The sequence below is a fragment of the Leptodactylus fuscus genome, chromosome 11, assembly GCF_031893055.1.
Source record: "Leptodactylus fuscus isolate aLepFus1 chromosome 11, aLepFus1.hap2, whole genome shotgun sequence".
NCBI lineage: Eukaryota > Metazoa > Chordata > Amphibia > Anura > Leptodactylidae > Leptodactylus > Leptodactylus fuscus.
Window position 1 is genome coordinate 79,355,276 of NC_134275.1, and position 12,652 is coordinate 79,367,927.

The 12,652-nt window shown below is 46.3% G+C and overlaps 1 long non-coding RNA gene and 1 other non-coding gene across 2 annotated transcripts; both read left to right on the forward strand.

Annotated features, from left to right (window-relative positions):
- Window positions 1-250: 250 nt before the first annotated feature.
- Window positions 251-2,888, forward strand: LOC142185417 (uncharacterized). The gene is made up of 5 exons (XR_012711868.1): window positions 251-335; window positions 611-868; window positions 1,627-1,663; window positions 2,206-2,260; window positions 2,764-2,888. It is a non-coding gene; the product is annotated as an uncharacterized LOC142185417 (long non-coding RNA).
- LOC142185788 (small nucleolar RNA SNORD52) lies at window positions 2,307-2,372 on the forward strand. The gene has a single exon (XR_012711963.1). It is a non-coding gene; the product is annotated as a small nucleolar RNA SNORD52 (small nucleolar RNA).
- Window positions 2,889-12,652: the final 9,764 nt, after the last annotated feature.

Here is a 12,652-nt window from a genome sequence, read left to right on the forward strand (position 1 = left end):
TATGCCTGAATAAAATAAAAATAAAAAAAAATCGGTCTGATTTATGTACTATGTGCAGTCCGCTCCTCTATAGGAACAACAGGCAGGTTTTTAGACCTTTTCTGCCTGGAGGACCTACAAATTCTTCTCTGTAAAAGACTTATCTTGAGACAGGCAGTGAAGTGGACAGCTCAAATCTGACAGAACTGCGCAGAATCGCGATCGGAGGGGGTCCTGTTTCGCTTATATAAGAAGCCGCCACTGCATTGCAGCTTCTCTCCAACTCGTGATGGCAGTGAGTGAGGTGGTTAGATAGCAGAAGCTGCGCGATATCGGCGCCATCCTGCAATCTATGGGTAAATCTATATATGATATCGGTGCTGAGGGCTGCATGGTGTTATTGGATGGGGTAGGATATACGGCTAGAAGAGCGGTTTATGGTATCTACCGTGTCACGTGGTACACCCTGTAGGGATGAATAGGGTCATATCAGTGGATGGACTGTACCATTCATCTTTAGGGGGCTGCAGCAGTTCATAGAAGGCTTGCTATATCATCAATGCTGTGAGGTTTCTGCTTCCTCCATGCTGACTGTCTCCTCTTGGTACTATATCCCTGTGTTCTCTTGCAGGCCGTGCTCCGGGTCCGTTCTCCTGAGATGGTAAGCTGCAGTCCATCTTGTGTTCATCACTCCATCTCCTCTTGTGTGGTCTCCCATCATGATGATCTTACCTCACTGACTCCATCTTGTGATGTCATCACCGCAGCGTACTGACGGACCATCCCATCCATCTCATAGCAGCTGCTGCCTTGCACTTGAGACTAATCTATTCTCTTGTTGTAGTAGCTGACTGGCCCTGAGGTCTTCTGTGATGTCCGTCGGCATAAGGTGAGACTGGTGACTACTGCGGGCCGGGGGCTAGTGTGTGTAAAGTGTAATGGTCGCAGGTGGTTATTGTAACGATTGTGGTACTGACCCTGTGAAAGTGGCTACAGCGCAGTCGGTGCAGTGGTAAAAATCTGCCTCGCCCCTAGGCGGGCACCCTCATGTGATCTGTGCTGCTGCTTTCTAAGTGTAACTGATGACACCTTGACTAGAGTCTCTGAAATCTCATGAAGTCAAGTAAACGCTCTGATACACTTGGGACTTGGCCACTTCTATGGCCCTTAAAGGGATTATCCTATTTCTTTATGATCTGTCCTCCATATTAGAGCAGTGGATCTGATCCTGGTGATGTTTATATGCCATGCTGCTCACTCTGTAGATCAGGTTTTGGTTTAGAAGCGTATGGGACAGCCCTGCAGTACCAAAACCCCCTGCTATAAATCCTACAGAGTGAGCTGTGTTGCAAGACTACAACTCCCAGTTGACCCTGATATCTGCTGTAGGTTTTTAGGGCCACAAGGAGTATATATATTCTATTAGAGATGAGCGAACACTGTTTAGATCAGCCGTTCCGGACAGCACGCTCCCATAGAAATGAATGGAAGCGCCTGGCATGTACAGTTTGCTGCCGGTCGCTGTGCCAGGTGCTTCCATTCATTTCTATGGGAGCGTGCTGTTCGGAACGGCTGATCTGAACAGTGTTTGCTCATCTCTATTATGTTTGGAGTGTAATATTAATGCTGCCCTGTCCTTTCTTGTAGGCTCATCCTGGCAGTGATCCCGAGTGCTGACATGAAGGTATGTGACTATATAATAGGGGAGGGGCTTGGCGTTAACCCTTGAGTGTGGTTGATAAAAGTTTCTGACTATTGTGAAGCCTTAGCATAGTGCACTGACACGCTCCTTCGCTGAAAATAATGGTGGAATAAAAGATAAGCTATAACGTTTAACACATGCGGATAGTAATAAAGACCCCCTATAAAATAGTCTGGTCAGCCCTAGGTCTCGTTGTAGATAAGGTTAGACTATCGCCCATGCAGAAGGTTCAGAGTGCACAACCCCAGATAATCTTGGGTGTAGGTACACACTATAGGGTAAGAGGGCTCATAGTACACAACACCATAATCCTTATCTGGGAGCTGACACTGTCCTTCTACCAAGTGAGCGAGGGACAAAGGCTAGACCACTGCTCTGGATCCCGCTACATCTCTGCAGACTCCCCCTTTGGTATCAGCACATGGGGTTTGTAGTGCTGCTCAGAATATTGTCCTATTACAGTAATGCTCAGGGTGCTCGGCTCTGCTGGGGCTGGTAGTGACGGATCTTTATCTTGTCCACAGGTATAACATGGTCTTCTCTATGGCAGGAAAGATGGAACAAGTCTCTATTCTGGATGTAAGTCTATAATGTATATACTCCTGTACGCTGTATGATCCATAGTGTGAATGATGACACTAAGACTAGAGTCTCTGAATAGAGTCTGATGCCTTAGTAAACGCTCTGACACACTCCGTATCTGCATTATCAGCCCATGTGAGAGAGAGATATTGCCATAAGTTCTAGTTCTGGCACATAGTCTCTGAAGAGGCCACATCTTGGTCCAGTTTGGGAAATAACCTGACATTCCCTGTGCATATTTCTAGGACTCTAGATTTTACTTACCAATCTGTTTCCTTTGCTCTAAGCCTCTATATCCGAGCGGATTCCCTCCAGACTGGTTGTTATACTAAATTCCCATCTGCAGGGAAGATGTCTGTCTCTGTGACTTTCCCAAGCAGAATTGGCCGTCTGCCAGATGGGCCCTCAGGGTGTTCAGATGATGGTCTGAGATAACGGAGCTATGTGAGACTGTATATATTGTGTAGTAATGTGCCTCATCCAATGTTCTCCTCTTACAGGTGACTCCTGGGACCCTGCAAATGTTGGAGCTTGTAGGAGGCCGGGCCTTGTAAACCCGGAGCGGAGCTTTATGAAAGTCTGTAAACTGATGTTCTGCAATAAAGAAACTCAAACAAGTCATAAATGTCTCGTTAAATTGAGTCTTCTGTGGTTAATGAACATAGTCTATAAAACTCTACCGTGTCCTACCTGTCATTGTGCCGTTGCAAAACTGTGTATACCATGGGCTGTATCCCCTAAGTGGCAATGGTGGACTCAAACCCCCATCAGAGTATATGTAGGTGGTAAAATCCTCCATCTGCTAGGTTAGAGGGACTCCTGGTGAAGACTGCAACTAAAATGAAGCAATGGGTTATTCATCCATGATGTAAGCCTATAGCAATGATGTCAAGTATGGATGATGTAGGAGCTTTACAAGGAAGAGGTGTACTATTGAGGCAGTCACTACTAAACTGACAGCCAGGACACTTGTTCTGCCTCGTGTAAGGTTGTCTGTACATGTGTTCATGTGCTTTACTGTGGGTGCGCCATATGTACCTGTGAAGCCTTATTACAAGGTTTCATCTGTACAGCCATTTATAAGGTCATATTAATAGCTCGTGTCCCAAAATGCTGCTTCCATGAAACTGAGGTTCACATACAGGGGTGCCCATTATATTTGATTGTGCTGCACATGGCGTATACATCACTGTCACTTCTGAGGTTATTGGCTGCCTGTTTGTATAGGAAAAACATTGCAAGCCTTGTCTAGACTACAGTACTGTGGTCTGTTGTATTAATGTTTATAAGCCAAAGCTTGGGGTGTCTGAGCATTGAGGGTCAGACTTCCCTACTGACTTGTTCCACTGGAAGAATGGGTCACTTTTATTTGGCCAGTCTGTAGGTGAGACTAGAGCTCTTATATCCATCTCCAAGGGACTAGTACCCCTGTAGAGTGGTGGTCTTCCTTAGATCAGACACTTGTGCTTAACGCGCACTATGCAAGCCAATGCACTCCCAAGAGGGCATCTGATGAACATAAAGCAGGTTCTGTCTTCAGATGCTTCTATAGAGGGGAGTACATCACGACATGCACTTGGATGTCACACAGATGCATTCTGCTGAAATTCCTTGGTTGTGTACATGGGGCTTTAACCTCTATCCACAAGGTATGGGTTTTTTAATGGGACCATGCAAAGAGGAAGTGTGATAGGAAGGGGTCACAACTACAGATCTGTTCACCCTTGTCTAGGACTATATGGTGGCTTTGGTCACAGATCCTGTTGTGTAACTAAAGATCCCTGTTTTGTCCTGCAATGCTTCACTATTGTGAGGTCACGTTGCAAACCCTGAGGATGCTGCAACTTGTAGCTGCAAACAAACTCTCCTTGATCATTTTGGTTTGAAGAAGTAACTGTCTTGGCACCTTGGTTAGTGTGATGCCGCTTGTGTGGGAGTAGCAGCCCTGTAGATGTCACACCACGCCCATGCATTGAATTCCTTGAAAATACCCTCTGCCCAGTCTCTGCTGCAGGCATTGGATAGACTTGCCCATAACTTGCTGTAGGTGGCGCCCTTAGAATAAGACAGACTTGCAGGGCAGGTTACAGAAGTTCTTATTCCTGCCCTAGGTTTGGGAGAGCCATCAATCATGTCTACAAGGGTATATAACAACGTGGCTCGTAGATCAGGTTGTTGTCCCCCCAACCCTGGTGATTGATTTTCTCCTGTCCCTGTCTGGTCAGTTGTCACCCAGCGGTTGCTTATTAGCTCTGCTTCTGGTATTTATGATCCGATTCTCTTACTGCGGTCACCATTACCTAGGCTGTAAAATGCTGGAGGTTGCAGGAACGTACATTACTTAACGTGGTTATGTGACAGCTCTATACAAGCCCTGAGCTATACGGAGTACTGGCATGTATGCAGCCATACTATAACCCTGATCCCACTGATGTATCCTGTATAAGAGCTACATCTATGCAAACACTGCAGGAAAACCTCATTGAGATATATGGGACTAGTGCTCGGTGCGGCCTGTGACTATATCTGCAGAGCGATGACACTGGGGTAGCCTATGGCTTCATAGTATGGACTCCTAATGGTGCCATAGGCCTGATCACCAATGGTGCAGGGGTTTGTTTCTTGACTTTGCAAGGTTACCCCTGGTATGTGACCTATTATAACTGTGGTGGATCATGAAGACTGGCGTTTCATAAACCAGTTTTAATAAATGCCCCAACTGGTGCAGGACTCCGACCTCCTCATAAATCAGGTGCAATCCTGTGCACCACAATTGAGGTCCATGCTAGTTACTCTTAATTCACATTCGCATCGGTTATTGGTTGTCCTGGTCCACTGGAGCAACAGAGCTACAAATAGTGGATACACCCGGAGCCATAATGGGATCCGTCATCTACAAATTGAAAATGGTGAACAAAAAAACCCAAACGCATGCGGAACTTTATCTGTGCGGCACAAGAAAACTGGATACATTCCTCTGGTTGTGTCTGACCTGACATTGGTGTTCATAAGTGGCAGAGGGGCATTTATACTGTATAAGCCCCTTAATGCACCGGGGCGGATGTAACTACCTCCTCGCCGCCCCCTGTAGATACTTCTCTGGTGCATCTGCTCAGATATAGTAATATTTCTGTACCGAGGACTTATCATGGACAGCTCTTCCATCTAGGAGGACGTGGCAGCATTATGTAATCCTGCCTGTGACCAGTCGTGGTCAGGACATAGCTATAAGTTACTGTGACCTCAGAGAGAAGTGCAGGGTGTCCTATTTTGGAGTGTGGGCAGCTGTTCCCGTCCTTTCCTGCCTTTTCATCCCCCTACTTCTCTACTCAGCAGCAAAACTTGAATATCAGGGATGGTCAACTAAGGGAGGACCCTCAGTTCCAAAAAAAAAAAATCCCTTTGTCTTTTAAGAGCAGGGGAGGCTGTCCCCTATGGCTTTCCGTAGCAGCTGCACCCTTTTTGGAATTCCGGCTATGAGGCATAGAGGACCGAGGAAGAGGAGGAGGGAGGCACAGAGAAAAGAGACAGAGGAAGGCAGACCACACCTATTGTGTGCGAACAGCACAGTCCCAGCTACCTCCTACCTGAAGGAAAGGTGGAGGAGAGAGGGAACTCCAGCCTGGAAACCTTGCAAAGCTGGAATCGGCCGGACAGGAGAGAGAAACTGGCAAGTTACAATGTAAATGGGAAGAAGGGGTTAAGCAAGTGAGAAGATCGGAGAGGACAAGTCTCCTGGAGAACGACAAGGTGGCATAAAAGTCGATGAAACCAAAGGAAGATAAAATACGTGAAAGGAGACGAGAGAAGGAAAGCGTAAGGAGAAGTGTCCAGAAAACAATGCTCTGAAGGTGCCGAGAGACGGAGGAAGAGGAGAGGAGACAACTCCAAAGCTAGAACAAATCCACGAGTTATCTCAAGTAACGAAACTCAGAGGGAAGATTCTGCGCCTCCCTCCTCCGGAGCACGTAAACACTTAAGAAGGCAAGTCGCATATGGTGGCACGGGGAGGGGGGCATTTTATGTGTTATTGTGGCTTTAGTTATCATGTTTGGTAATAAGACTGAACAACATGGACTAGTGATAGTGTCCGGTATTGATGGTTTACCAAGACAGGCAGATGTCCTAACCACCGGCGGTGGCGGTCAGACATCTTCATGAGTATGGTTGCCTTAATGATTGTCCCTCGGTCACATCCCCTTCTGCCGGTCACATCCCCCTCTGCCGGTCACATCCCCCTCTGCCGGTCACATCCCCCTCTGCCGGCACCCTTCTTGTAACACCCTGCAAGTAATGTACAGTTACCTGATCTGTCCTCCCGCAGGGGATCTACTATTTTTATGTGCTGCTGACCTCTTCCAGTGTACAGGGGTCAGCCGACTGGTAGGACAGGCTCCATAGATGGTGGTTGACCTGTAGGCTCCGTCACAAAGGACAAGGTATAAATCAGATCTGGGATCAATACAATATTTACATAGGAAGGAAGTGACGGAGCATGATTTAATTTGAGAAGTATTTTTTCGGTTCATACACAGTATGATATGCACAGAACCTGTATGATGTCACATGACAGTACAGGTTCATATCGCTGGCACTCTGGGTGTCACCACGTGGTGAGGTCCACAAGGCACAGGATTCTTCCATATAAGCTAGAGGATAAGACCTCAGTAATATGGCGTGCCATGGAACCTTTCTGAGCCTACATATAAATGGGCACAGTATGTGTCCACAGTATCTTATAACATGGATTCCCCACCATATTGTTCCTCCGTATTCTCCTATAGAAGCAATATGGTATGCCGCAGAATATTTGAATACACTGGCGCGTGAAGCATGTGCATGTCACAACCTTTTTTTTGGACAAAGGTAAACCAAGGTGCTGGCCATGATCATAAGACATGGTCAGCACTCACATGCCACGCCACTTGGCTTCAACACAAGGCTTCTGAATAATAACCATCTCCTGACATTTGTTATTGATATTCAGAAGTCCAAGGCCCTAAAAAGGATTGATGGTAACATCTTAGGTAGCCCTTGGATTCGGATAATTGAGGGTGTTGGAGCAACCCCTGACATTTCGGCAGGCTGTAGGTTATGGTTTCTCTTTCATTTCTGAAGATTCAGTAGGGTATTTCCAGGATTTTATCTTCCCATAGACTTCTAGTGGTTGATTCTTGTTTCGGAAAACTTTTATTAAAGAACTTGTCTCATATCCAAGACTGTTATGACATGTGAAGGCCCACGTTGCTTCACCAGACATGTGACACTACTATCTGCTGACTGATAAGGACCCTTCTTGGATACCAAACAATGTGGTAACAGAAGCTTTTATCTGATGTAGACAGTCCGGCGTAAAAGGCAATAGTAGGATCCGGACCCCTTGTTGTCTACAGTAGGTCACCCTACTCAGCCCAACAATATCTTGTGTGCCCTTATTCTGGCCAGTTTGGAATAGTCACCATCCCCTGGGTCATTGATACTTGTGTTGGCCATTAATGTACTGCAGTCCTCATACCCTTGATCAGATCCCCTATAATTTAGGGATCCACCATATACATCGCACATACGTAGAGGAAGCTCTGCAGGTAATATGAGACTTATATACTGAGTAGGTGACAGCAGTGATTGTATGCTTGGATTATCACTAATGGCCCCATGACAAGTGGCATCTTGGGTCTATGGTGGAGTCATCATGGGCCGTTTGATATCACTCATCCTAAAAGTTCCCTACACATTCAATAGCGATCCTCGGATTCCCCCCCACCATCCACATGCATGCTCAACTCTACCCAGTGTCCAACCAGTGTGCTTATTGACTCTGGTGTAAAATGCACCATATTGGTGCATCTAGTTTGAGATCCAATTTTTCACTTGGCAAGTGGGAGTGACTTCGTGGAAAAGGGGTGTGGCTTTGGAAGGAAATGTTAACTGTTACAAAAAATCTGCAAAATGCTCCATTGTTTTGGTGTAAAATTTTGGCCCAAAGTAATTTAACAGGTGATATCAACTTAGACCAGACAGTCTAAAGATGCACCAAATCCAACATCAGTTTGGGTGATCAATATGGGGTATTCTCAGACTACCATACATGCCAACTGTCCAAGGAGCTCAGGGAATCTCCCCCAAAAAATGGTGGTCCTCCCAGAGGAGCAGGCGAATCTCCCAGACTGCCAGGGTAACAGTCACTTGATGGGTGACTTGGACACTTTATGCGTTGGTCACGTCCAAAGAGGGGCCAAAGGGATGTGACCTCACCCAAAAGGAGGAAAACATTTTGTGGTACACTGCTATCCTGGCAAGTCACTATTAGTACACGTGGCCCATGTGTTTTCAATAGAAATGTGCGTCATACACCAAAAAGTTAGATGTGGTAACGACAGACAAAAAATTCCCAATGTGGTCCTGTTCCAGTTGGGAAAAAACCATTGGAATATTTAGCTAAATATGGGAAAAATTGTCTTCATGTTCCCATAGCTCCTATTCATTTCTGGTCAACTGGTCGTGGTCAAGAACAGACCAGGACTCCATCGTTCTTAGGATTGGTGAAGGTCCAATTGACACGTTTAACATTGATCTTTCCCGGAAATCTGAAGTGTTTTTGGACTATATGTTGTTATTGCGTTTTGATTGACCAATTTTTCTTTCAACCCTCTGTAGATGTTCATGTATCAGTCAATGAAGTGGCCTTCTCCATCGGCTTTCCTCCCCAAATTGTTCCGTTCCTCGCAAGGTACTCCACCGCAACCAGATGCCTCGCCCCAAAAACCTAAACGATGGACTTTCCCGGTACTTCCATTACCAACTCTACCAAGTTTCCGCATGTTTCTGCCTTCCCTGAAGACGGATGAAAACGCAAAAACCACTACTCCCTCTAACCTCGATTTTGAACATTTCCAGATCTGCATCAACTTGGTCCATCACATCATAGACATCTGTGCCATTGGGTGTCTGTGGCTTTTTTCTCCTGTGTTTCGGGTAACATTGGATGTTTTTGGTTTTCAGGGAGCCCTCAAGCTGTGGATCCATGGACTCGCCATTTTCTTGGCCACAACCTATGGCATGTATCTCCTTCTATGGCTGGCCCAGGAATATATCTTCCAGTTGGCATCATTTTATGGCATTTTACAGACGTTGGTCTTGATCGTGAGCCTGAGGGCAGAGCAAGAAGTAACGAAAGGGCAAGAAGAAGAAGAAGATAAATTAATGGACTGTAAAGATGAAGTTGATAGCGAAGGGGGACATCCAGAGGATAGATGGGCTGGAGGAGAAGAAGATGATGAAGGAGTCTCCCAAGACGAGTGGGAAAGTGAAGGAGAAGAGGAAGTAGGGCATGCCTGAGGAAACTTGAAAGGAACTGTTGTTATGTATGATGTTTTTGAAGGAAACCATTTAAGAGACAGCTGAAGCAAACGGGTCTCCAGAACGTGGTCTTCAACAGAATCAAAACCATATTTCGACTACCGAGATCCCACAATACAAGCACACACCAGGAAGACTCCAGGAGGGAATAATTTATATAATGTTATTATTGTAATAATATTTTAAGGGATTTTAGTTCTTTGTATCATCATGTAACGAGAAGATGGGACCATTTGGGTTTCAGATGTTTGGAAATGAAAGAAGGGTCAAAACCTTGTCCACTGGAAATCCTTAATGGAAGTCTTTGTCTAGACAACAGGGGCCAGAGAAGTACTACAACAGGGATCAAAGCTCCTTCTGAGCCAGAAATGGGTTGGGTCATATAGACTAAGAGACAAGAAGGTATTAACTGCAATTTATCTGCTGCCTTAGGCAAGTGCCTTGTTTGCCTGGATGGTACGTGTAGCTCTGGACTATTCGCTTCATGTGATATTGACTTTGACAGTCCTTATGCAGATGTTGTGACAGTGGCGGCGGCAAGAACGCACTACTGTGATGTGTAAATGTCAAGTTTTACAACACTGAATAGAAATTTATTTATGATGGTCTATGTCGTGTTTTATAGTAGAAATTCTGGTGTCGCCAAAATGTGGATGTTATGGGTGTACCAAGGCCGAATGGATAAACCTAAGGGGGTTAAGTTGGGACATAGAGGGGATTGGTCTTGGGTACCGAGAGAGCTTATCGTTGTCAGCCCAACCGAGGAGCAAGACAGTCTGTGACCATTAAGGGAAGCCATGCTCTATGAAGTTAAAGGTCTAGGCCTGAGGCTGCACTACTGACAGAGGTACTATTCCGTTATCGGGGCAGCACCGCAGTTCAGCACCAGCATCTGGACAGCAGCAGTTCAGCATCAGGAATGACATCCGAGGACTGACTGCTGGCCTGATGCTTGTGTCCAGCTCTCCTTCCATCTGCCCCGTACCCCTCTCCCCGCCACATGACTAGGCCTGACCGACACTACTACTCACCAGGACGCTGCAGGACGTTTGTCCCTCCGACTCGCTATTACTATGGTCGGCGTGTCCCTGAATCTCAGCCACCACTTTCAGGACCCTGTATTGAGCCCCGGTGTGTTTCCTTCCAGTCTCCGGTCTCGGTACCGGCCATGGCTTCCAGTGTGAGTGTCTTTCCTCCTGAACGTGAACGGCCAGATTGAGAACGCCGAGGTGAGGCCTATTCGTGTGGCGGGGAGAGGGGGTAAGGAAAGCTGGGAGGGCGGCACTGGGAGGATGGATGGGGGCATGGATTGACTGGCTACTGGAGACAGGGCACAAGCATCGGGCCAGCAGTCAGTCCTTGGATGTCATTCCCAATGTTGAACTGCTGACTCCTGTCCCGATGCTGGCCCAATAACGGAAAAGTACCCTGCCAGATTCTGAAGACAACATGTCACCTGATTTCAGTCTAAGCATTCATACTCCCAATTACTCAGGTTATGTTGTTATCTGAATCTCTCAGTAGTGCAGCCTCAGGCTTTCAGGCTTCAAAACATCCTATCTCAGTACAAAAATAAGATATCAAAATCTAGTCTAGTACATCTCCTACATTTCTTCGGATAGGTCTGTGGGTGACCTGTTTTGACAATGTGTATATAAGACCAAGGATTGACAAAATTTGACACACATCCAGAACCAGTCAGACCAGTTCACCATCCATGAGCCTTACAATAATAAACCTCCTACAGCTGGAGGACACTCGTACATTTCAAGATGGAGTAGGCAGGTGAGAGATGATGGTGGTCTTCTGGAAATCTCATGCGTTGGACTATAGTCGGGGATTCGTACATCTTGTTATTTTCCTCCTGCCCAGACACATCCTACTGATGAACAGTCTCACATCATGATGAATACTACACACCCCAAATTCCACCTGCCTTGTAATGTTTAGAAAGAAAACATCTTCTACTCCATAGACCGTGAGAAGTGGAGACAGAAGACACATCCATGCAGGGCTGGGAATCTATGTTGGTGGCTACGTTTGGATTGGTAACTCCGACTAATAAGACATTGATGGTTTAGCCTGTCGATATGTCTTTATTGGTTGGAGAAATAGATTTATGAAGGGCAGTCAGTATATGTGGATGTGTTAATTCTGCAATCCATCATGTGAACACAGGGGGCGCCTCAAGTGTTGGGTTGCATGTTAATGATGGCCTTCACAGCACTGGTGGTGCCTGGGAGGGCTGACACATGGGACCCTCATGCAAAGTATACACCCTCAAACCAAAGGCCCAACTTGAAGCTCCTGAATCCCAATGCAAAATCTGTAATGGGGCCCGGCCTACTTTGTGCCATTTCCTTTGACGTTCCCCAGGACTGGACACACAGTGGCGGTGGTAAATCTGCACAACCCTGAACCACTGCACCATGTCAGCAGGAAAATGGGAATCAGACGAATGACAGTTCCTTGTAGAGCAGGGATAGGGAACCTTTGGCTCTCCAGCTGCTGTCAAACTACAACTCCCAGCATGCTCCATTCAGTTCCATGGGAGCTCCAAGAACAGCAGAGCAAGTAGGCATGCTGGGAGTTGTAGTTTTGCAACAGCTGGAGAGCCGAAGGTTCCTTATCCCTGTTGTAGAGCGTCTGCTACACTTTCCAAAGAGGGCTTTCTTATTCAGCATTGCAGCTCCATTTTCATCAGGATTTTATTCTTAGCCAAATTAGTTGAACATGGTTTTGGCGACTAGTCTTCTCAGGGGTTCACTCTCTGCTCTAAATGATTGCCCCTAACTTCTGCCCAGCTCTGACCCCATTGCTGAAGTGACCCTCCCCACGTTGTCACACTTTGCCTGCAGTTAGGGGCAGTTGTCTCTAGTGGAGTGCAGGGAGTGAAGCCGCAGCAGGAGAAGAAACGCCCATGAAGCCACTTTACAACTAATCTGCATAAGAATAAAATCCTGAGTCTCATGAAAATGGAGCCGCAATGCAGAATAGGAAAGACATCTTTGGAAAGTGTAGAAGGTACTG